The following is a 25,005-nucleotide window of genomic DNA, read 5'->3' on the forward strand; positions in this document are numbered from 1 at the left end:
CTGGAATTTAAAGGATTAATACCAATCAATGAAGTACATACCACTTAAACTTGGATATTTGCATACATTCTCTGTAGGTGTCAGCATTGCTTTGTAACAGCTGTATATCCAGAACTGTGTTTTCATCATGTCATAGGATGAAGTTTTTATGTTTAGTTCAGACTTAAAAATCAGAAGAGTCAATCCAAGGCTTAAGGACGTCTCTTGGACCATTCTTTATTTTTTAACATAACAAGTTGTGACTGAATGATTAAATTCCAGTTGGTAAAAAATGTATGTTTATGTTCCTGCTTTAGCTATGAATGAGTACTTTCAAGGTTTTGCATGGCATTCTCTGAGTTTAGAAAAAAATAATGCTTTGAAAAAGTATGCTACAACATTCTGATTATATTTGGAATACTTAGAGATGATATTTCATTACTTGTTGTTGAGAGAACAGTTTATGTAGAATTCTACAGAGTGATTCATATCATAGGCATCACTGCATTATCGTGTACATTTCATTGTTCTTAAGGTTCCAGGAAAAAAAGGTTTTAGAATATGATGCACAAGATGCTATACCAGGCAAAGCCCTTTCCATTAGTATCGTAAAAATAGCCACAACTAAAGAAAACATACATAAAATTGTATAGCAGGAAATAAATTGAACCAATTATGTTCAGCTGTTGTATTGTGTTATTAGAATTCAGTCTAAAGTGCACTTCAATTTTAAAAGGAGAGATATATATATTCACACCAAGAGGGTATCTATTCTTGGGGCAGTTTCTCATTCTCTATCCTTCAGTAGAGACTTTATTAATGAGTACTATATTCAAGGCTCAGAAAATTCAGTAAGATCCTGCAGTGATGGAATCTGGTTTAATAAATGCTTTCTATAACTGAACTTGCACCCACAAGCAGTCCTGCTATGCATAGCCTCTGTCAGTAGGGACTTATTCAGTGCCTACATGGCTCTCATTCTCTAGTGCATTGTTAGAATTACTGAGGGTGTAACACTTACAAGTGAACAAATCACTTGAATTATGTTCAAGTTTGTCATCACAAAACCAAGATTATATGCATTTATACTTATGATTGTATATTGTAAATTTTAATGGACTATTATAATTGTAAAGTGTTACAGAGAAAGATCAGGACCTTAGAAAGCACATAGCTAGGTGTAACAATTGAGTGTGGAAGTCATTTCAAGCAAGAAAAAGAGACATAATGAACCTTTCTGTTCACTCAGTTGCTTGCTTGCTTGTGTGCTTTATTTATTTATTTATTCATTGCAATTTTATTTTTTATTCTTTTTTTAAATTTAACTATACATTGATTTACAATGTTTCAGGTGTACAGCAAAGTAATATCTTGTAATAACCTATTTATTTATTTTTATTGAAGTATGGTTGACTTACAGTATGATATTAGTATTAGATGTACAACATAGTGATTCAATATTTTTATAGATTATATTCCATACAAAGTTATAAAATATTGACTATATTCACTGTGTTCTACAATATATCCTTATAATTTATTTATTTTATATCTAGTAGTTTGTACCTCTCAATCCCCTTTACTTATTTCACCCCTCCCCCCACCCCTCTCCCCTCTGGTAACCACTAGTGTGTTCTCTATCTGTGAATGATTTCTGTTTTGTTATATATGTGTGTTTGTTTTATTATTTTAGATTCCAAAATCAGTTGCTTTCAATGATATGCTAGTAACTAGCAACTTTACTAGCTTCCTTTTTTATATATGCTGGTATGATAATATGTTAGTAAATACTGTGAATTTTTCTCCAGTAAATGATACCAAAATAATTTTATAATCATTTTGCAGCTCCTTTTCAGGCAGGCATTCTTCAAAACATCTGAAATAGGGTAGTTTGTGTGTGCAAAAAAATCAAAAGCAGTTTCTCTTTGAATTCCACACAACATATGGAATCTCACTTGCAGCTGGCAGATGTACCTCTGGAAAAAAATCAGAAATTTCCTCCATATCTCTCCAGAAAGTGAATCCTTATGAATCAACTTTCATTATTTTCTCATGTAAAAGTGAAATAAAAATGCAGCTGAAACACACTACCTAGAGAATGCCACTATATGCAGCTTATTGCTAACATGAAGATGTTTAGAGGGAAGCTGTTAGAAAGATATACTTCTTAGAGGTTGAAAATACAAACCCAAAATTTTCCTATCATTATTCATTTTAAAACAGTTAATTTTTTATGCATTTCAGTGAAAGCCATTCTCATACATAAATACTGACAACGTCAAGAGGAAGATTATTGGTCAAATGATAGCAAAATGGTTTTGATGGTTTGAATCTCTGGGACAGAAATACAAAATGTCAGAGCTGGAAAGGACCTACAGTACAATCTAATCCAGTTCTTTCATTTTTATAGGTGAGAAAATTGAGGTTCAAAGAGGTTCCACCAACACCCAGTCACTCAGGACCAGTTCCACAAACCAAGGCCTTTGTTGTGATCTCAGCATTCCTTCTTTGATCCATGAAACCTACAGATTGACTTTGCACTTGGAATGTCTAAACAGAGTCAGATTGTGCCACAACATATCACTTGTTCAGCTTTTAAGCCAACTTACTCAACTAAAACTCAAAGTAAATATATGTATTTACTATTTGTCCTAGATCAAATAAGCTGACTTTGGAAAATTTTACATTTTAGTCAAATACCACAATTTCACATAAAAGCAGACTTAAAAATTAAGGTGGCCAGTTGAAGGAAATAACTAAATTTAGCCTAATCCTTTGTACTTATGTGTATTGTGATAGTATTTTCAACACAAATTTCTTTTTACCTAAAGAATTTCTCAGTATTACTAGTTGTGACTACTCCAGTCTCTAGACTAGACATTGATTATAAACACCCTTCCATAAAACAGAAACATAATGGAATTTCTGTTTGATGAGCCATACATGTATTTTTATTAGAATTTCCACAATATTCTACAGGTACTTAGAACAAAAACTACATCCTAGGAATATTCCGTTTATAGACATATTTCAACAATGTTTTATATCATATTTGCAACTCATACATGAGACTTCATTTCTGATATTTACAAGACCATATCATCGTTGTTTGTTGAACACAACTTTTAAAGCGTTGTGTTTAAAACTTATGTGAAACTCTCTCATTTTTTCCTCTGGCAACAAATCTCACTGCTGACCAAATTTCGCAAGATGAAATGGTTTATTTTTAGATTGTGTGGAAAATCATTAGAAGCTACTACTGAGGTTCCAAAAGGTGCATACTAGTGCATATTCTTTGATAAGATCTCTTCTCCACCACAAATATATTCCTAGGTGACCATGCATTCTCGTTTCCTTGTTTCTCCCGGTCAGTCCTAGTTTATGCCTGTGGTTACAGAAGAGTAGTAATATCCCTGGCACTCTCAAAAGTATCGTAGTTTAGGTGATAATTTTTATGCTTACTATAGCGATGATGCAAGCCAAAAAATACAGTATTTACAGTCCTCCTAGTATACACAAAAAAGATAAAATATTGGGGAAGCTGCTTAGAGTTTGCTATGTGAGCCTGATGTTACTGCTATAATTAAAACTAAACCCCTCATGGCCTCAGCCCAACTGCTACATATTCTTCATGGTCACATGAGGTGGTTTTGAGGGTCAGCATGTTATTTGCTTCAGTTCTTCAATTTAGTCTTAAGAATGGTCACACTGAATTGCAAGGTCAATGTTGTTAATAATCTTTATCTTTTCTCTCTAAAAACTTATCATTCTTTCTAAAAATCTATATGCTGTGGTTTCTGATCCTTCATCACACAGAACACAAAGTTGTCCTGCTTCCTCCTTTTTCCTTGTCATAAAAGAGTATCTAAGGGAGTCTGGAGTTGAAAGAGCTTTCAAATACTGACCAGAGTCTTCAGACAGTACAGTAGCAGAAAGAACAGTAAAAATAGCTCACTTACATTAGCCTCTGTGTCAGGAATATTTAAAAATTAATACTATTTTAATACTTACATATCATGTTACTTGACCTTATAATCAACCTTGAATTATTTAACTTGTGGTTAGAGATGATCGAAGTTGATAGTAAAAAATAATTTATAGAGCACATGCAATTACAAACTGTTTTATTGGCAATATAGAAGAGAAAAATGAAATCTCTATTGCTGCTGGATATTATACGATTGCTGGTAATATTTATAATACTAATTTGCTAACTGAGCTCTGGCAGAGAGGCAGTGCTTCTTAGGTGATCACGGTGCATTTTAGCAGTCACAGTAGTCCTGGCACAAAAGGTCATGAACAAAAATTCCTATGGGCAGAACAAAGACTCTTACACCTAGAATTCCCCTGAATTGCTACAGATTAATAGTGTTTTTCTGTGTGTGCGTGTGTGTGTGTGTGTGTGTGATGTGTGGTGTGTGTGTTTAGGTTGTAGTTGTGTGCATGTGGGAAAGAGAAAGAAAGAAAAACCAGTTTTTAACCACATTCATACCTCTGGAATGGCTCTTGCCACCTTAACCTCCATGGCAGCTCACAGGGCAAGAATGATTTAAGAGGAAAAAAAATTCCCTTCCAAACTGGAAGACAAAAAGCTTATGACAGAGGAAATTAACCCAGTTAAAATGTTAAAGTAACATATAGCAATACTTCTGGAATATATCCTTAGATAAGAAAAAAAAAGAATCAATGTATAATTTTTCATATAGTTTAAGAAAACCCCAAAATTAAAACATTTCATTTGACTGGCACCATGTTAATCCAACACAAAAGGATCAATTGGAGGCCTGCATGAGCTTTCAGAGTTCAAATGGAAACATAACAAAATTAAATTCTACATAATTAATACTGTATTATAGTCAAAATACCAACTCTTTGTCAAGTCATGGCAAATGTAATCAAGTCAAACACTAGAGACCATATGAATATATGAAAATTAAAGATGAAATGAGGAGATAAGCCTGCCAGATTTCACAGCTTAAAAAAATAATGTTGAGATTCAGCCTAAGTTCAAAGATGATAAATGAGAAGGTTAAAAAACAAACAAACAAACAAACAAACAAAAATATGTCACTGAATGGTCTGTGACATTACCTTCATTGCTTGGCCCACAAATTATGGCATTAGACAAATGTCCTGGCATCTTGCAAGTGTAGCCTATTTTGAAATTATTGCCCAGTATTGGACCTGTGACACCTTCATTATTCTTTAAGTCTGATGAAGATTTTAAATTCTAAACTGAATTATAAAAATGAATACTAATATTAAAGAGCAAACTCTGATCTGGCTAAGTGTACATTTGATTAGATAAGGTACAAAAACAATTAAGACAAGATTATTCTGGCACTAAGAGATTATTGAGTAGTAGCTATATAGTTAAACTATCTTGATAATATCATTAATGTCACTATTATTCTTTTAAAATATTTTAATAACACATACACATTTGGCCTTCCTTTGCAGCTCCATCCTGTCTCCTTGGGAAACAGGGAGTCCTGACACACTTGGGATCAGCCAAACTCAGCCTTCATCTTGAATTACTGAGATTCACACTGGTGAGGCTTCTCCCAGGATCTACCCTTTTCTGGTCTGAGTGCCTAACCTCCCAACAGTGGGCCTCAGGCTCTCATTAGGCCATAGGAAGAAAGTATGTCATTAATTTTTTCTTTCTCTGGGCCTCTCAGAGACTCTGACACCTCCTGATTGTCTGGAGCTCTTGAGAACAAGTCACTGCTTAGCTCAGAAGTAGATACTATGGACTTGGGAAAGTAACTCTATTTTCAGAATTCTCCCCTAAGCAACGTGCTTTAAGCCTAAATTTTCTAGACAATTAGGTAGTTATTACTGTATATATCCCATGGGCCTTTTGGCATGAAACTACTTTGCTGCAAATAAATTGAATAGCACCTTGCTCTTAATATGCTGGTAAAAAAAGATTAAAAAGCTCCCTCTGATACTTCAAAGAAGTGGGAATTTTTCTCATGGTTATATTAATGTGTATGCCAACATGTATTATATTAATTGTTTGTGCATGTTATATTAATATGTATATCAAAATAATATTTATATGCATATTTATATATTGAAAAAATGATGTCTCACAATTTGTCATAACTTAATAGCTTAATACATGAAAAACAATCTTGTTTTAACTTAATAAATAGAAAAATCTATTCTCTTCTATGTAAGAAAAGAACAAGAATTTTCAACAAGATTGTTGCTAGTTTTCTCTCTGTTTTTGAGTTTCATTTAGTCCATTTTGGAAAGTTGGGCCTCTTCAAATTACTCTACTCAACTTCCACATGTATGGCTAAGTTCTCACTAAGAAAAAACTTTCTATCTAACTAATACAAATATCTAATAGCAAATATCAATTCATCTTCACAATTTATGACATTTTTTTAGATTATGGTAGAAATACATTGTTTTCTGGTAATGAAAACTGACTAAATATCTGTTGGAAGAACTGATACTAATGTTTGCTCCAAAACTGGCAAATTTCAAGTCAGGAGCTTCTGACCTTGTTAAAGACAATGGCTAATTCATCATGTATGTATAGAGAAAGACAGAGACAGAGACAGGGGCACAGAGACAAAAAGAGATATAGAGAGACAGAAAAAGGGTCAGAGAGAGAGAGACAGAGAGACAGAGGAGAGAGAGAGAGAGTTTCAGCATAATAAAAACACATTTTCAAAAACCGTTACTTTTTTATTTGTGTATGAGAAAATAGAGAAGATTTATAAATTGATAAAAAATCATTTGGGATTTTTGAAAAAGTACAAGAGATGCTGATTCAAAATTAATTGAAATTTTCCTGGCAAAACTTTCCTCAAAAGAGCCATCACCAATTGATATTTTTTGAGTGAATATTATTTTGTTTATGTTTTAATTTGCCTATTAAATTTTTGAGGGTCATCCTAAGGAGCCTGGAGAAAAGTAATTTATAATAATACCATGTATTTGGTAGGCACACAATAAACAATGACTGATGATGATACCATATGATTCCAGGCTCTGGCGTCTCACACTGAGCTTGGTTGAATTGCTAAGAGAAGAATGTCAAGTAGCCCTCTTTCTTGTTTTGTTCTCTTGTCTAACCTATATACAACCTATATATAATTTATTGGCTTTTAAGAAATAATAACAAGCTTAACTTTTCTTTCCATACAGGAAAGCAGACGTTTTTGTGATCTACAGAACATAGAACATACAAACAGATGCACAAAACTATCCATCTCTGTAGATATGAAAGTGTATGTGCTTGTGTATGTGTGCTTGTGTGAGTATGTGTATAAATATGTGTGTGTGTTGCAATAAGAAGACTTGTCAAGAAGAATTGTGTGGTTGACATAGATAAGACAGCCAGTTATTCTTCAGTAAATTTTCAGTAACTTCCCTGTGCTCCTCTAGAGTTTTCAAGTGGATATTTTTGTGCTAAGATCAATGGTTACATTTTAGTCCAGGAAAATCTAATAAACAAAACATGATCCAAATGAATGTACATACCTTTTAAAAATGTTTTACAAGGCATATTGAATTTTTTTTTCTCAAGTAGTCAAGACGTACAAATGATTTAAACCAGAAGTTGGCCCTGGAGATAAAAGCCTAGGGCATATTTGGATCCAGATGACTTGAAAATACTGAGTTTATCCTGTAAACATGGCTGGTGATAACAAACTGTTCAAGAAGGAGACCTAGGAAAGGCATGAAAAAAGACAAATGAGAGGTGTCACTTGAAAAACCTTATATATCAGTTATGTCCACACTTCCCACCTCCACTCCCATAAACTTTTTTTTTTTAAGTTGGACTTTACCTAATATTGCTGAGGACTGATCAGTATTGCAACAGGAAAACTGTTTTTTTTTTTTTTTAAATGTGATTGGAGACCTAAAGCCCAAATGGAGGTGACACCACAGAATACAATTTCCTGATGCTATTAGAAAGAAAGGCAATTGATTTAAAACTATTTTTTACCTTAGTATCTATTGCAAAATGTCAAGCTTTATCAAATGTTAAATGTCACTTCTTTAAACCTATGGTTTTGAAACGTTACTGTTTTATTAAAGGTTATCACTCTGACCTAGATTAGCGATATGAATTGTTATTTTGCATTATGATTTGACAAGTACCTCTATGTCTTATTGTCTTATTACTTAAGGAAAAAAATACATTGTTTAAATATCTCTTTTATTAGAATAAAAATGTTAAGTAGTAAGAGCAGTAATTCAAGGAGAGTATATTTTATTAATCAATAACAGGTTCTTTCCTTTTTTTCAGTGCAAGCCATTTCCTTCCAAATTGAAAGTATTGAGTTCTTATTTATTTATTTATTTAATTAAAAAAAATTCTAAACAAAATGAATATTTTTTTTAATTCTTGAATTTTATTTTATTTTTTTATACAGCAGGTTCTTATTAGTTATCTATTTTATACATATTAGTGTATACATGTCAATCCTAATCTCCCAAATCATCCCCCACCCCCCCCCCCACTTTCCGCGCTTGGTGTCCATCCGTTTGTTCTCTACATCTGTGTCTGTATTTCTGCCCTGCAAATCTGTTCATACCATTTTTCCAGATTCCACATATATGCGTTAATATACGATATTTGTTTTTCCCTTTCTGACTTACTTCACTCTGTATGACAGTCTCCAGATCCATCCACATCTCTACAAATGACCCAATTTTGTTTCTTTTTATGGCTGAGTACTATTCCATCGTGTATATGTACCACATCTTCTTTATCCATTCCTCTGTCGATGGGCATTTAGGTTGCTTCCATGACCTGGCTATTGTAAATAGTGCTGCAATGAACATTGGGGTGCACGGGTCTTTTTGAACTATGGTTTTCTCTGGGTATGTGCCCAGTAGTGGGATTGCTGGGTCATATGGTAATTCTATTTTTAGTTTTCTGAGGAACCTCCATAATGTTTTTCAGAGTGGCTGCACCAACTTACATTCCCACCAACAGTGTGGAGGGTTCCCTTTTCTCCACACCCTCTCCAGAATTTTTTATTTCTAAACTTTTTACTGATGGCCATTCTGACTGGTGTGATGTGGTACTGCGTTGTAGTTTTGATTTGCATTTCTCTAATAATTAGCAAAGTTGATCATCTTTTCACATGCCTCTTGGCCAGCTGTATGTCTTCTTTGGAGAAAAGTCTATTTAGGTCTTCTGCCCATTTTTTTAATTGGGTTGTTTGTCTTTTTAATATTGAGCTGCATGAGCTGTTTATATATTTTGGAGATTAATCTTTTGTTGATTTGTTTGCAAATATTTTCTCCCATTCTGAGGGTTGTCTTTTAATCTTGTTTGTAGTTTCCTTTGCTGTGCAAAAGCTTTTAAGTTTCTTTAGGTCCCATTTGTTTATTTTTATTTTTATTTCCATTACTCTAGGAGGCAGATCAAAAAAGATCTTGCTGTGATTTATGTCAAAGAGTGTTCTTCCTATGTTTTCCTCTAAGAGTTTTATAGTATCTGGTCTTTCATTTAGGTCTTTAATCCATTTTGAGTTTATTTTTGTGTATGGTGTTAGGAAGTGTTCTAATTTCATTGTTTTACATGTAGCTGTCCAGTTTTCCCAGAACCACTTATTGAAGAGATTGTGTTTTTTCCATTGTATATCCTTGCCTCCTTTGTCATATATTAGTTGACCATAGGTGCATGGGTTTATATCTGGGCTTTCCATTGTGTTCCATTTATCTGTATTTCTGTTTCTGTGCCAGTACCATATTGTCTTGATTGCTTTGTAGTATAGTCTGAAGTCAGGGAGTCTAATTCCTCCAGCTCTGCTTTTTTTCCCTCAAGACTGCTTTGGCTATTCAGGGTCTTTTGTGTCTCCATACAAATTGTGAAATTTTTTGTTCTATTTCTGTAAAAAATGTCACTGGTAATTTGATAGGGATTGCACTGAATCTGCAGATTGCTTTGGGTAGTTTAGTCATTTTCACAATATTGATTCTTCCAATCCAAGAACATGGTATATCTCTCCATCTGTTTATGTCATCTTTGATTTCTTTTGTCAGTGTCTCATAGTTTTCTTACAGGTCTTTTACCTCTTGAGGTAGGCTTATTCCTAGGTATTTTATTCTTTTTGTTGCAATGGTGAATGGGATTGTTTCTTTAATTCTCTTTCTGATCTTTCATTGTTAGTGTATAGGAATACAAGAGATTTCTGTGCATTAATTTTTTATCCTGCAACTTTACCAAATTCATGGATTAGCCTCAGTAGTTTTCTGGTGACATCTTTAGGATCCTCTATGTACAGTATCATGTCATCTGCAAACAGTGACAGTTTTACTTCTTCTTTTCTAATTTGGATTCCTTTTATTTCTTTTTCTTCTCTGATTGCCGTGGCTAGGACTTCCAAAGCTATGTTGAATAATAGTGGCGAGAGTGGACGTCCTTGTCTTGTTCCTGATCTTAGAGGAATGCTTTCAGTTTTTCACCATTGAGAATGATGTTCACTGTGGGTTTGTTGTATATGGCCTTTATTATGTTGACATAGGTTCCCTCTATGCCCACTTTCTGGAGAGTTTTTATCATAAATGGATGTTGAATTTTGTCAAAAGCTTTTCCTTCATCTATTGAGATGATCATATAATTTTTATTATTTAATTTGTTAATATTGCGTATCACATTAATTTGTGTATATTGAAGAATCCTTGCTTCCCTAGTATAAATCCCACTTGATCATGGTGTATGATTCTTTTAATGTGTTGTTGGATTCTGTTTGCTAGTATTTTGTTGAGGATTTTTGCATCTATATTCATCAGTGATATTGGTCTGTAATTTTCTTTTTTGTAGTATCTCTGTCTGGTTTTGGTATCAGGGTGATTGTGGCCTTGTAGAATGAGTTTGGGAGTATTCTTTCATCTGAAATTTTTTGGAAGAGTTTGAGAAGAATAGGTATTAACTCTTCTCTATATTTTTGATAGAATTCACCTGTGACACCATCTGGTCCTGGACTTTTGTTTGTTGGAAGATTTTTAATTACAGTTTCAAATTCATTACGTGTGTTTGGTCTATTTAAATTTTCTATTTCTTGCTGGTTCAGTCTCGGAAGGTTGTACTTTTCTAAGAATTTGTCCATTTCTTCCAGGTTGTCCATTTTACTGGCATATAGTTGCTTGTAGAAGTCTCTTATGATCCTTTTTATTTCTGCAGTGTCAGTTGTGATTTCTCCTTTTTCATTTCTAATTTTACTAATTTGAATCCTCTCCCTTTTTTTTTGATGAGTCTGGCTAAAGGTTTATCAGTTTTCTTCATCTTCTCAAAGAACCAGCTTTCAGTTTCATTGATTTTTGCTATTGTTATCTTCGTTTCTATTTCATTTATTTCTGCTCTGATTTCTTTCCTTCTACTAACTTTGGTTTTGTTTGTTCTTCTTTCTCTAGTTGATTTAGGTGTAAGGTTAGGTTGTTTATCTGAGATTTTTCTTGTTTCTAGAGGTAGGATTTAATTGGTATAAACGTCCCTCTTAGGACTGCTTTTGCTGCATCCATAGTTTTGGGGTCATTGCATTTTCATTGTCATTTGTTTGTATGTATTTTTTAATTTCCTTTTTGAACCCTCAGTGATCTCTTGGTTATTTAGTAGCTTGTTGTTTAGCTTCCATGTGTTTGTGGGTTTTACAGTTTTTTTCCTGTAATGGATTTCTAACCTCATAGTGTTTTGGTCAGAAAAGATGCTTGATATGATTTCAATTTTCTTAAATTTACCGAGGCTTAATTTGTGACCCAAGATGTGATCTACCCCGGAGAATGTTCCTTGTGCACTTGAGAAGAAATGAGAGAAAATTTAAATATTATTTATCTTTAGACAGCACATAGCCTTTTTCAAACTTAAAAGAAAAAGAAAAAGAAAGGAATTAGAGGCTATGGTGTCTGTTGGAGAGAGATTGAGCTGTGTTCCCATCTACTGTAAAGCCTGGATACAGAATTTACCTTCACTGCTATAAATATTTCAGAGATACTGAAAGTTAAAATATCTCCCAATCAGATGAGAATGTTGATCACTTTTAGCCAGGTTAAAACAGATCAAAATTAATTATAGCCCACATCTTCATGATGGAGATTACCCCAATAATTTCAATAATAATAGTTACCATTTACTAAGTGCTTGGACACTAATGCTAAATCTCAGTTAATCTATATGACAGCACCATTAGGTAGATACTAAAATGTTTCCATTTTCTAGATTTGAAAACTGAGGTTTACAAGGATTAAGTAATAGTCTAGTCATATAGCTCTAAATGGTTGAGTCATCATCCAGTGTTGTCCATCCCAGAGACTGCACTCATTACCACCACCCTATACTGCATGTTTCTCGGGTAAGAAGGTTTTAAATTAATCTACAGTTCAAAATTATTTTTTAAGAAGTATCTGGGTAAGGAAGAGAAGATATACTGAGAGTTGTCAGTATCTCCTATGATCAGTCATGAAAGCTCAAGAGAAATTAAGCAAGTTTTTATGCTTAAATATAATTTAAAGGGAAGGATTTGAAGAGGAGGAAGGAGAAATTTCCATTTGCAATGAACCTGCTCCAGAAGGAGCACCTTAAACCCCCATTTGCTGATGCCATTTGCTGCGTGAGTGAGTGAGTGAATGTGTGAGTGTGCATGCCTGTGTGTGTGTGTGTGTTTAGGCTACTCAGCGAGCAACCAAGCTCAGAAATTTGGCTCTGATCCACCCTGGGGTGCCAATAGGAACCTGGTAGGAAAATGAATTCCATTAATTAGAGTACAGGGTCAAATATGCATTTATTCATACAGCCAAACATAAGTCATGTTGTCTTTCACATTAAAAAAAAAAAAAAAAAGTATGCACAGAAGCAAAAATCTGACGTTTAGACAATCGTTTGAATTTAATTGAGAAAGTCTCTGAAACTGTCCATGTATGAAGGAAATCATTACTTAAGCAATATTTGTATAATACAAATAAATTAGTGTCTAATACAAATAAATCCTTCTATTTTAATTAGCTGTAATCCACTGTAAATTTTTAAAATGCAAGAATGGGAGGCTGGACGGTATATAGGAAGGGAACACAATGGGGTAAACACAAAAGTACAGGATGTTCTAAGTAGAAGAGAACTTGAGGTTGAAGTAATTCTCTGGCACTCAAGGGCAGGAGCAGGGCAGGATATAAGGCTGGAAATACTATTAATACTAAACCAGAAATTAATTATAATTTATGTTTACAAAGAAGAAAATTTTGATTTTTATTTTGAACTAGGAAAAAAAAAATTGTGCCCATGCTTTCCTCCTGCTCCTAGCATTGTGTAATCCAGGACAACGCAGGTAAGGGGACACTGAGGATACAGAATGTCCTGGAGGATAGCAGGCATTCTGTTAGTGGCACAGACATCATGTTACCCAGGAGTGGAATTTGCCCATATAGAGGGTGTTGCTTCTATAAGAAAAAGTGGGATAGAGGCTGTGAATTGTTTGATTCTGAGAAGGTATTTGGCCCTCGTTCACAATGGGGCAGATGGTACATCAGATGTGGAAGAGGGTGTGCTTGTGTATCTAAGTAGTTCTGAGAATATTAAGATATGTCAAACCATGATTCAAAAGATGCATTGTAAGTTCTTTCTATCGGCTCAATAATAATTTTCATTCTTAATATACTAGCTTTTCTGCCTTTGTATTATTTTTTCTTCAAAGTGTTTATTATGTTTATTAAATCTATTGTACAGTGATGAAAGAATTTGAATTATTTACATGGTCAGCCTTTGAGAAAATAACCTGATTTAATCAGAGGATGCAAATGTGTCATGTCTCTTTTATTTATTTATTTATTTATTTAAACTTTATTGGTGTATAATTGCTTTACAATGTTGTGTCAGTTTCTACTGTATAACAAAGTGAATCAGCTATATGCATTCATATATGTGACCACCTAGAGGGGTGGGATGGGGAGGGTAGGAGGGAGACGCAAGAGGGAGAAGATATTGCTCGGTTTGTTAAAATGAAGTTTAATGAGCCTAAACCAAAGCATTTTCTTTCTTTAAAAAAATCATTTTACTCACTACACACCACACTTGAAAAATACAAAGAGCAAAAAAGTGTTTTTAGTTTAATAGCATTTTCAATATGAATATTGTTACCATAATTGATTTTTAATTATAAATTTTACACAAATAAAAAGAGAGGTTTGAATTTTACAAGGAATTTTGATCCTAAGGACATACATGATATTATGGGTTTAGTTTTTCTCAAAATGTAATTAACCAGAAACTCTACAAGATGGTCCATAAAATATACAGCATTATTTGTCTGCTGTAGTGAGAAATCTGACACCCTCTTTCTGTCCTAAAGATAACTGAGTTTAGAATACAAACAGCGCAGGACAGCTAAACTGTCAACCTCCATAAAGGCAGTGATGGAAGAGTACTCAACACTTCAACTCGCACGGCTTTAACCAATTGGTGAGCCGAATTAATTGTCAGAGTAGAGTAAGTCTCAGGAAAACATTGGCTGAATGTTTCTCTTCTCCTTTTGTTGTTCTTTGGGGGGTAAGGATAGAGAGGAGACAAAATTTTGTAAAATGTCCTTTAAAAAGGAAACTATGTAAATAGGATCTGAATCACCTTTTAGTGCCTCATGATCACAATTTAGTAGAGATCTGTGGGTCTAGAATCTATTTTACTTAGAAAGAGAGGCGAGATTGGGCACTTTGCCTTTTTAGGTTTGTCCTTGCTCTCCTTCCAGCGCTTATACAAACTAGGTGCATTATTCAGGGGCAAGATTTCTTATTCACAAAGAAGGTTGGGTTAGTGTCCATGGATTTCAAAATTGTCTGGAGAAATAATCTAAGTATTTCTTCAGCACAAAGTTAGCTGGATATTAGCATTGATTTTCTAGTACTAGAAAAAAATCAAATTACCTTAAATATTAAGGTATATTTCTCTATCTCAAATTTACTAGTTAACTCAACTTACTGTCTTTTGAATTATGTTTTTCTCCCTGAGGGATAAAAAGTAAATATCAGTGTTTAGATTAGACAGGCAAGTAGAAAGAGAACTTATACTTGAGTACATCCTATGTATATCAGGCATTGTGGTACATGCTTCCCATATCTTACTTTATTTAATCCTCAAAAAAGAAAGCTATACAAGAAGGAGGAGATATGGGGATATATGTATATGTATAGCTGATTCACTTTGTTATAAAGCAGAAACTAACAGCACGCCATTGTAAAGCAATTATACTCCAATAAAGATGTTAAAAAAAAAGAAAGCTATAAGTATTATAATTTCCATTTTATATCTAAGTAATCTAAGGTTTATTATAGAGAAGTTTAAGTTGTTTGTACGGTGTCACACTGTTTTAAATTCAAAGAGTTTCTATGAGAATCCACATGATGGATTACAAAAGTTCTCTGCACCGTGTCATATTGTACAAACCCATAGAAACAACTGTTTGCTGTCTACAGCAACATATCACCATGAAGTGACATGTTAGAGTTATGACCCAACAGAACAAGCGTTAAGTATATGAATAAGGTTTTCTGCATTCTAATGCTAGATGTGAGCTAAATTTCTGACTTAAAATGAATGATTCAATATTTTTGGCTAAATGGACATTTAAATAATGTTAATTTGATGAGAGTGTTATTGCATTATATAATATTGTTAGATTAATAAGCAGAACTGAAATATCACTGCAATACTATTTTTTGTAATTGCTTATTTCTGCCACTGACTTCATTGTATAAATTAAAAATCAGATTCCTCTAAAGTTTTTTTTTTGGCTTATAATTTTTGTGTTTTTTCTCTTTTTATAATGCAATCAATTACAACTACTTTTAATATATTGTTATGCCAGCTTCTTCCAGAATCTAACTTCAAAATGTCTATCATGTCACTCTTAAATGACCCATTAAATGTTTCATAATACACAAATATACTAACAAAACAATTTTCTCACTAAGAGTGACTCTGTCACCAATTATTTAAATAGCTGCTTATTTCTTCTTCTGCAGTATTCTGGATTTTTCTCTTTTCTTCTCTTCTGTGCTTTCTCTCTCCCTTTCTTCCTCCTCCCTCTCCCCTCTTCCTCTTCCTCATCCTCCTTCTTTCCTCCTTCTCTCTCTCTTCTTCCCCCATCTCTCCACTTTCCCTCTCTCATCTATGTCTATTTCTCTATCTCTATCTCCCCCCTTTCCCTTTCTCCCTCATTCCCTCCAGTTGGTTAGGTTTTTATACCCCTGCCTTTTCCCATTTAACACCTACAATGGACCAGCCATTGTCCTAGGTGCTGAGTACACAGACTATTGACTCAGTTCATGCTTCCCTCTTTCCTATTCTAGTTAACTTCCTCACTTCTTGAATCCTGAGCTAAAGGCCCTCTGTGAGAGCTTCCCCAGTTTCCTCTAGACAGAAATAATCCCTCTGTACTTCTTTTGAAGGAGTATAATAATTATAGTATTTAGTTACAATGAAGTAATATTGGTGAAATGAAGCTGGAGGTGGAATAATGTGTGTTCTATCATAGAGGAAACAGCACAAGATTTCAATTTTGTGGTAGAAAATTTACAAATAGAATATGTTAAATGTGGGTAAGAAACAGCTGACTATAATCAAACCCATAGCTACTCAGTCTTCACATCAGGTACCATGAAGAACAATATAGAAGCATGTAATATATGTGAGGAATATTAGGCAGAGAATCCAGAGATCCTAATCTAGCTCTTGGTTCTGTCTCTTACTAGCTATTTCACACTGGGCAATGAGTTTATTCCCTTCGATTCTAAATTTTTGTATGTCTGTATTCTGAACATTTGTAAAACTGGTAAATTGTCTATGAATTAAACAACACCTAATGTCCTTTCCACTTATAAATTCTATGATTTCAAGAACTTTAAATGCCCTCAAGAGAGTAAATCTTGGTGATATATCCACTCCTACCTTATAAACTACCTTACATCCAAATACCACCAACATTTAGTATACCTGATTTGGTAAAGTATTTTCTTTTACTTATTAGCTGTCTGGCTGTGGTAGGTAAGATTTTGTTTTGCTTGGGTTTTGTTCCTGTTGCCTCATACTGTGCTTTGAAAACAATACAGTAGTTTGAATGAAGTGAGATGAAGATAAATATTGTCCTCAAAGCAGTGGTAGCCAAAGTTCAGCAAGTAGAGAGTGGGATAATGGCCCATTTCCTCTTTCGTATAAGTATGGGTGGTAGCCAAAGGTACTCTGTTGAATGTTGCTTCCTGTATACACTGTGTATCATTGTATGTGCTACTCTGGCCAAATTTTAGAAAGTATACCAAATGGAATTTCACACCAGGTTTGGAGGAGGAGAAAGGCAACAAAATGAATTTACCTCCCTTCTCTTCACCCCAGTCCCAAAAATCCTCCACCAAACAGAGGAGGCTCATATATAACAAACATTTTCAGTGGAATAAACCTCTGGTTTGCCAAGCAGATGAATCAAATATCAAGTAATTATTTTTGCCTTATATCCCAGCGAGAACTCCAGGCAGTTATAATCAACAGTAATCTACATGACTGAGGGAGTATGCTTTCCTGCCCTCTACTGACAAAAACGCTCATTTTGACTCCCAGCTCCCAGTTATCTTGCCTCTAAGAGCGCACCTGTAAAAAGGGCCTTGTGTATTCCCAGATTTCCTCCTGACTCTCAGGTAACGCTTAGGGATTTATGAGGTGAAAAAGATCTCACAATTTAAATGGAAAGATTGGGAAAGAATTAAGCCTAAATAAAGAATCATGCCAGGAAAAGTCAGTGCAAGAAAAAGGTAGAGGGGAGCCAGCAAAGGAAAAGGAGCCTCAGAAGGCTGCAGAGGTTAATAATCACTGTTTAAAAGAAAGCTTTGGTATTAATCTAGCCAATGGATAGGTGAACTGGAAAGCAACTGAAAATGTGGAGTGGATTAGTTAACTCTCAGTGCCTCAATTTTCTCATCTTTAAAATGGTACCCACATGAGAAGGTTGTTACTAAGGTCTAGTAAACTAATTCCAAAGCATTTAGCATTACATCTATTAAGTATTCCAGAAATATAAATTGTTGTTATTAATGTGATAATAATAAAGGATGAGTGATTATTTCATGAGCAGTTTAAGAGAAAACAGTTATTTGGGACAAAAAAGTGGCAGAATTTGGAAATAAGAAGTGTAATCATCTTAAATTACAGAAGACTCTATGAGGATGGATCCTAGGTTGATAATGAAATAGAAAAAAAATTCATAAATATAGCAAAGTATAATTTGACATAGAAAAGTGAAAAAATGTGAATTAGAAGCAAATCTAACAATCTAATATTTTTAAACTGAGAATTTCAAAATAAACTTTAAAAGAAATCTAAGCAGGTATCAGAGCAACTATAGAAAAATAAATATGGAGGTAAATGCCAAACAGAGAACAGGAAAATCCTGGAAACTTCTATTAACCTGCATAACTTCCCTCCTAATTATATTCATGGAAGATATATTAGTAGAACAATTTGTAAACAGCTCGATATATTCCAAATCTGACTGATCATTGATAGAATTTTTTAAAGCCAAGTCATCATTGTCCTCACCAGGGATACTAGTACCACTATGTGAGAAATTTCCAGTGACTGTGGAGATAGAATTCCCTGGCACCATCAACTGGCTGCCTTCTATGATAGTACATCCTCTCCAGACTGAGTAAAGGAATTTTCTCATTTAAAGGAACTGAAAGTGGGTTTCATATGAGATGGCTCCCCAGTGTGCAGTAAATAGTAAGTTGTAATCAGATTTTGTTTTCATGAGAGTTTTAGACATCTATTGAAAAAAAATGGGCAAGAAATATATACACAAAAAAATTCTGAGTAGAAGCATCTTAGAACACTGTGCATGTGTTGGGGGGGAGGGTGTATAGACACACATACACATATTTACATACCACAATACTTGTTGTTTTGAAAAGAAAAATGGAAAGTTGGAGAGGAGGCTAAAAATAAATTGTAGAAATTAGGACATTGGGAATATGTCCCATATCTGCAGATATGAATAATTAGAAGTGAGCTGATGATGGAACTCAGGTAGCCTTTCTACTCAAAAGATAGCTTACAGGTGAGACTGAGTAGGACAGTGAGCTTTAGTCAATATCTTTATGAAGTCATGGTGTGCTGAAAGATCCTGGATGCCATCTAGAATGTTATTTTAAATATTACATGCTTTCTAGATAGATTTAGTTATTGACTTTGTAGACATCAATATGTTTATTTCATGGCTGATTAGATTCTGTGTTGTTTGATAACTGGGATCCCTCAATTTGTTGGTTTTCCAATGCAGAAATTGTTCTTTTATATTGATATAAAAGCCTGTAGTTCTGTATTTTTATATTCCATTCTTGTGAAATAAGTAACAAAGCCTCTCACAGGCTCACCATGCAAGTATGTAATTCTTATAGGGAAAATGAATCATGATATTAGGAAAGAAATCCTTCTCATTTACGGAATGTAGGAAAATGTCACTTGTGTATGTGTAAATTTTATTTGAGGAGATTACAAACATTAACATAGGAAATATTGCCCCATCCAATTGTGAGTGTGTGTGAAAAGCTAAGCAAAGTCTTTCATGCCTGTTACCATTCTCTGTATTTACCAAAAAAATTGTCAAATCTAAGAAGTTATGCCCATCACAGACTCCAGCTAGAAACCTGAGCTAAGCTGTACAGGGGCCTTGAATACACTACATGAGACACTAAAACAGTTCAGTGGGTCAGATAAACAGATTCAGGAAGGATAGTTGTACCTAAAAGATTTCCTTTCCTTTTCCCTTTGTGCACTATGCTCATTCCCACACATAAGGTATCTGCAGAAGAAAAGTTAGCAGTTAACAGAAACAAAATGCTTCAGAAAATATTTTAATATTTGTGATCATTTTACTTTAAAAACTATTATACAGGAGCATGAGACTTTTGCTCTGGTGTTATAGACACAAAATATCTCTAACATGTATTTGTTACTAGGCTTTTTCACATTTAGAATAGTTTTCTATTGTGAATAGAATTCAAATGAGTGGTTCACATATTAACAAACTAGTAGACTGGAGACAGACAAATATAATGTAACTAAAAGTTGGTTATTTAAAATGGAACTTAATGAAAAGATGAAAAGCCTTGAAAAAATGAAGGTAAATTGTCTAGACTATCAATGACGGGATGATTAAGTGCTGCCAGATCATCCAATCATCCAATGAAGGATGATTAAGTGCTGCCAGAGGAATCAGAATAACCTAATTTTATTTACATCTAGCTAAAAAGGTAGGTAGCATACTAATAAAGTCACAAATAATACTGAATTAAGAAGTGTTGAAAACCCCCAAGGTTTGCAGCTTCCCTTTCCTCTCCAACTCACACTGCAGACAGATCAAAAGGGCTATTTTAATAATTCATATCTGACTAATCAAATTTCTAAAAACTGAGAAACATTTTATTCTCACAAAAATTCTCACTTCTGTAGATTTCTTCTCCTATACCTCTAATAGGTCTTGGGGATTTATCCCAAATTGCATAGAAATAGCCAAATCAGGAGACTGTGGTAAGCACCTTGGAAAAGAAAACACAAATCTAAAACAACAGAAGTTACAAAAATTGATCTAAATTCAGCCAAATATAGATAGAAATTTTGATTCATTCAGAAAGATACATATTAAACCTGACTGTAGGCTATAACCTAAATTATGTGTAAACATCTGTATAGTAACGGAACTTCTACTAGTTGCTTATTAGCCTAAGCTTAAATTCACATAAGACATTAACGAGAGAGTCAACATCAGCTACAACTCCCAAACAATCCATTAATGCTGATTATACTGATTACACTGAAGACCTCTTAGGTGGAATAATTATGTGTTTAGATAGGTGCAGCTGGATGTTTATTCCCATGCTCAGCTGTGTCACATTCCCAAATGACAAAAGAAACTGCATGTCGTCTGAGAGACTTGAAAACATTTCACAAGAAAATCTTCAGAAACTCAATTTTCCTCAAACCTAAGATATTCATTATTACATACCGTATTGTTGTAAAGTCAAGATGAGCTCAATCAGAGTGATTCCCAATACATTTTAAATATCCCACTTACTTGTGTCTGGTTGGCCAAAATCTAGTGATGCTTATTCTACTAGATCAATATATTTAGCACATGAGTTGAATCCCAAATAAATATTGAAAAAATACTTATTTTGAAACAAAGAGAATTCATTATATCCCCAATACTCACAAACAATACAGCATTTTTGATTATTGTTAATATTTTCATTTCCTGAAGACAAGATTTGCCATGTGAAAATCAAAAAATATGGTCAAATCTCAATTATCTAAACACCTTTACATTTCTAACTTGTTTACCATCATCTAAGTCATTTCCAGGCTAAAGGAATAAGCTCAACTCATCTTTGGGCTTGTGAGAATTGTCATTAAGCTGTAAAATGAGTTAATCCCCTGCCAAAACTTGCAAACTTTAATATAGAAGGCCTTTACCCAGAAGTACTGGAGAAAAGCATTTTTAAAATTGTTGGCAGACGCAGTCATTGGTAACTCTGCAAAACAGTTGGCTTCTATTTCCTCCTTCAGACACTTTACTCTCTCAGAGTCCCGTTCATTCATGCTATCCCTGGTTCCTAGAAACTTTCAGTCTCCCATCAACTCTACTGATCATTTCACCCTTTTCAAAATTAACCAGATTTGTCCCCCATTTCTCTAAGGATCTTCTCTCTACATTTCCAGGAGATAACTAGTTAATTCAATAAGCAAATCTGTACTGAACAGATACATTTGCATGTTTATAGTAGCTTTGATAGGTAATGTTTTAACCCAAAAGGATGGTATCTGCAGCCAGGTCTCTTGGGGTTGCAAGCTCATCCATCAGTATTTTTCAATTTTTAACATTTAGTCTGCCTATCCAGCATATCCTAAAGCAAAATACCATTGAAATATAATAGAGGTAAGTTTCATTCCTACTACATGCACTAATAGATTCACTACCAGGTACTCAGATGGATTTCACATGATAGACACTTATGCAGGGAGTTATTTCACTGGATATTTAAAATCAAAACAAAACAAAACAAAAAAACTTCCTTGTTAAAAACATGAATCCCTATTGCTTTTGTAACATGTAGCAAATTTGCTCCCCTCTCTCTCTCTGTGTCTCTCTCTCTCTCTCTCTGTGTCTCTCTGCCAGCATTGGCACCCTGGCTATTTTCATGCTGCTTTACATAATTGGTCTCTGAGTACAATGAAGCTGCCACCTGTTCACAAATATACAAATCACTCTCCTTTGCAAGCATGATTTAACTGAATCACGATGGAATAATGAGCCCGGACACCAGTTTCACATCTGTATAAACATGGATTCACCTCCTACATTCAGTCTGATAATTTCTCATAATAGAATAAGGGTTATATTTAAATGAAAACAATGTAATTATTATCCTGATCTTATTTGATTTTAAGTAATTCTTCCACTTTACCCTTTCCACTTTCTGCTCTACTTACTTTACCTCTCTTTTGCTGAGAATTTGCTGTGTCCAGATTATCCAATCAAAAGCAAACATAGTTTTCCCCAAAGACCCCCCAGTACAGGATCAAATATTCAGGATATCACATTTCTGGACTGTAGTTCTTCATCTTGCCTGGCTCAGAGAATACAGAGCTCACAAAAGAGTACTGTTACTCATTTTTATATATTGGAGTCATCTAAAGGTTTTAATTTTTTAACATCTTTATTGGTGTATAATTGCTTTACAATGGTATGTTAGTTTCTGCTGTAGAACAAAGTGAATCAGCTATATGTATACATATATTCCCATATGCCCTCTCTCTTGAGCCTCCCTCCCATCCTCCCTATCCCACCCCTCTAGGTCGTCACAAAGCAACGAGCTGATTTCCCTGTGCTATGCTGCTGCTTCCCACTAGCCATCCATTTTACATTTGGTAGTGTATATATGTCAATGCTACTCTCTCACTTCGTCCCAGCTTCCCCTTCACTCCCCACATCCTCAAGTCCATTCTCCACATCTGAGTCTTTATTCCTGCCCTGCCACTAGGTTCATCAGTACCATTTTTTTAGATTCCATATATGTGCGTTAGCATATGGTATTTGTTTTTCTCTTTCTGACTTACTTCAGTCTGTATGACAGACTCTAGGTCCATCCACCTCATTACAAATAACTCAATTACATTCCTTTTTATGGCTGAGTACTATTCCATGGTATATATGTGCCACATCTTCTTTATCCATTCATCTGTTGATGGACATTTAGGTTGCTTCCATGTCCTGGCAATTGTAAATAGTGCTGCAATGAACATTGTGGTACATGTATCTTTTTGAATTATGGTTTTCTCAGGGTATATGCCCAGTAGTGGGATTGCTGGGTTGTGTGGTAGTTCTATTTTTAGTTTTTTGAGGAACCTCCATACTGTTCTCCATAGTGGCTGTATCAATTTACATTACCACCAATACCACCAAAGAGTGTTCCCTTTTCTCCACACCCTCTCCAGCATTTATTGTTTGTAAATTTTTTGATGATGGCCATCTAAAGGTTCTGAACAATAGGATTAATCAGCATTGGTACAGAGCTGGAAATATACTGTGTCTTTTCATTAGTGCTTTAAAAGATTTAAAAGGATTAACTGTCATTCTATTATGCAGCCAGATTAATTGGCTAAAGAAAATCTCATAGCTGCATGGCTATTTCTAACCATGTTCATCATAGTCACTATCTTCTGTAAAAGAGCATCTGAAGAAAATTTACAAAGTTTCCTCAGATTGAAGACTTAGTTGCATATGTAACTTTTACTTAAATGATTTAAGAACTAATTCAATCAGACAACATGATGTCAAGAATACTATCATATTTTCTATTGGAAACAATCCCAGTGCTACTCTTAAAATACATATAAGAAAAGGGGGGAATTTAACATTATGATGAAGTTGATATGTAGAAAGATTGCAGATATCTGACAACAATATATATAATATACAAATTTCCATGTCTCCTACATCATCTTGTTTCTTGATTCCTAAAATGAGGAAGGATAATATTTTCATCCAAAATCCCCAAAATTCAGAGGAATTGTCTGATAACTTCTTTGACTACCACATCTAATTAGCAAGTGACAATTAGTTTTCTATCTCCCCCCAAACCCAGCTTTTTATAATATGACTGTCATATTTTTATGACATAGGATCTATGAAAAAACAATATGTATTATATTTATAAATATATAATACATAAGTTAGTTTATGTCTCTAATGTAGATATTTCATCTTATAAACTATATTCTGCTTATACATAGAAAAGAATGAAATAATGCCATTTGCAGCAACATGGATGGACCTAGAGATTATCATACTAAGTGAAGTAAGTCAAACAAAGACAAACATCATATGATATCACTTATATGTGGAATCTAAAACAATGATACAAATGAACTTATTTACAAAACAGAAACAGACTCACAGACTTCGAAAACAAACTTATGGTTACCAAAGGGGAAAGGTGGGGGAGGGATAAATTAGGAGTTTGGGATTAACCTATGCACACTACTATATATAAAATAGATAGTCAACAAGGACCTAATGTATAGCACAGGGAACTCTACTCAATATTTTGTAATAACTTATATGGGAAAAGAATCTGAAAAAGAATGGATATATGTATAACTGAATCACTTTGCTGTAACTAAAAGAACATTATAAACCAACTGTACTCCAATATAAAATAAAAATTAAATTAAAAAATATATTCTGCTTATAAGTCTTCATAATTTTAAAATTGGAAGGAGGCTATGAGATTATATAATCTAAACCTTTCATTTTAGAGATAAATAAATTAAAATCTCTAAAAACCATAAGTCCAGAGAGTGGTAGTCCATGAGAGAGGAATCACCTCTCTGTTTTGTTAATTCTTATATCCACAGAGCTTTAAAAAGAGGCAGGTAGGCACTAGATACATATTTGTTAGATGAATGCTTGAGTGAAAACCAAGACAAGAAAACCAGGACTACTTTATATACCTTTAGCA

The sequence above is a fragment of the Balaenoptera borealis genome, assembly GCF_965194805.1.
Source record: "Balaenoptera borealis genome assembly, chromosome: 4".
NCBI lineage: Eukaryota > Metazoa > Chordata > Mammalia > Artiodactyla > Balaenopteridae > Balaenoptera > Balaenoptera borealis.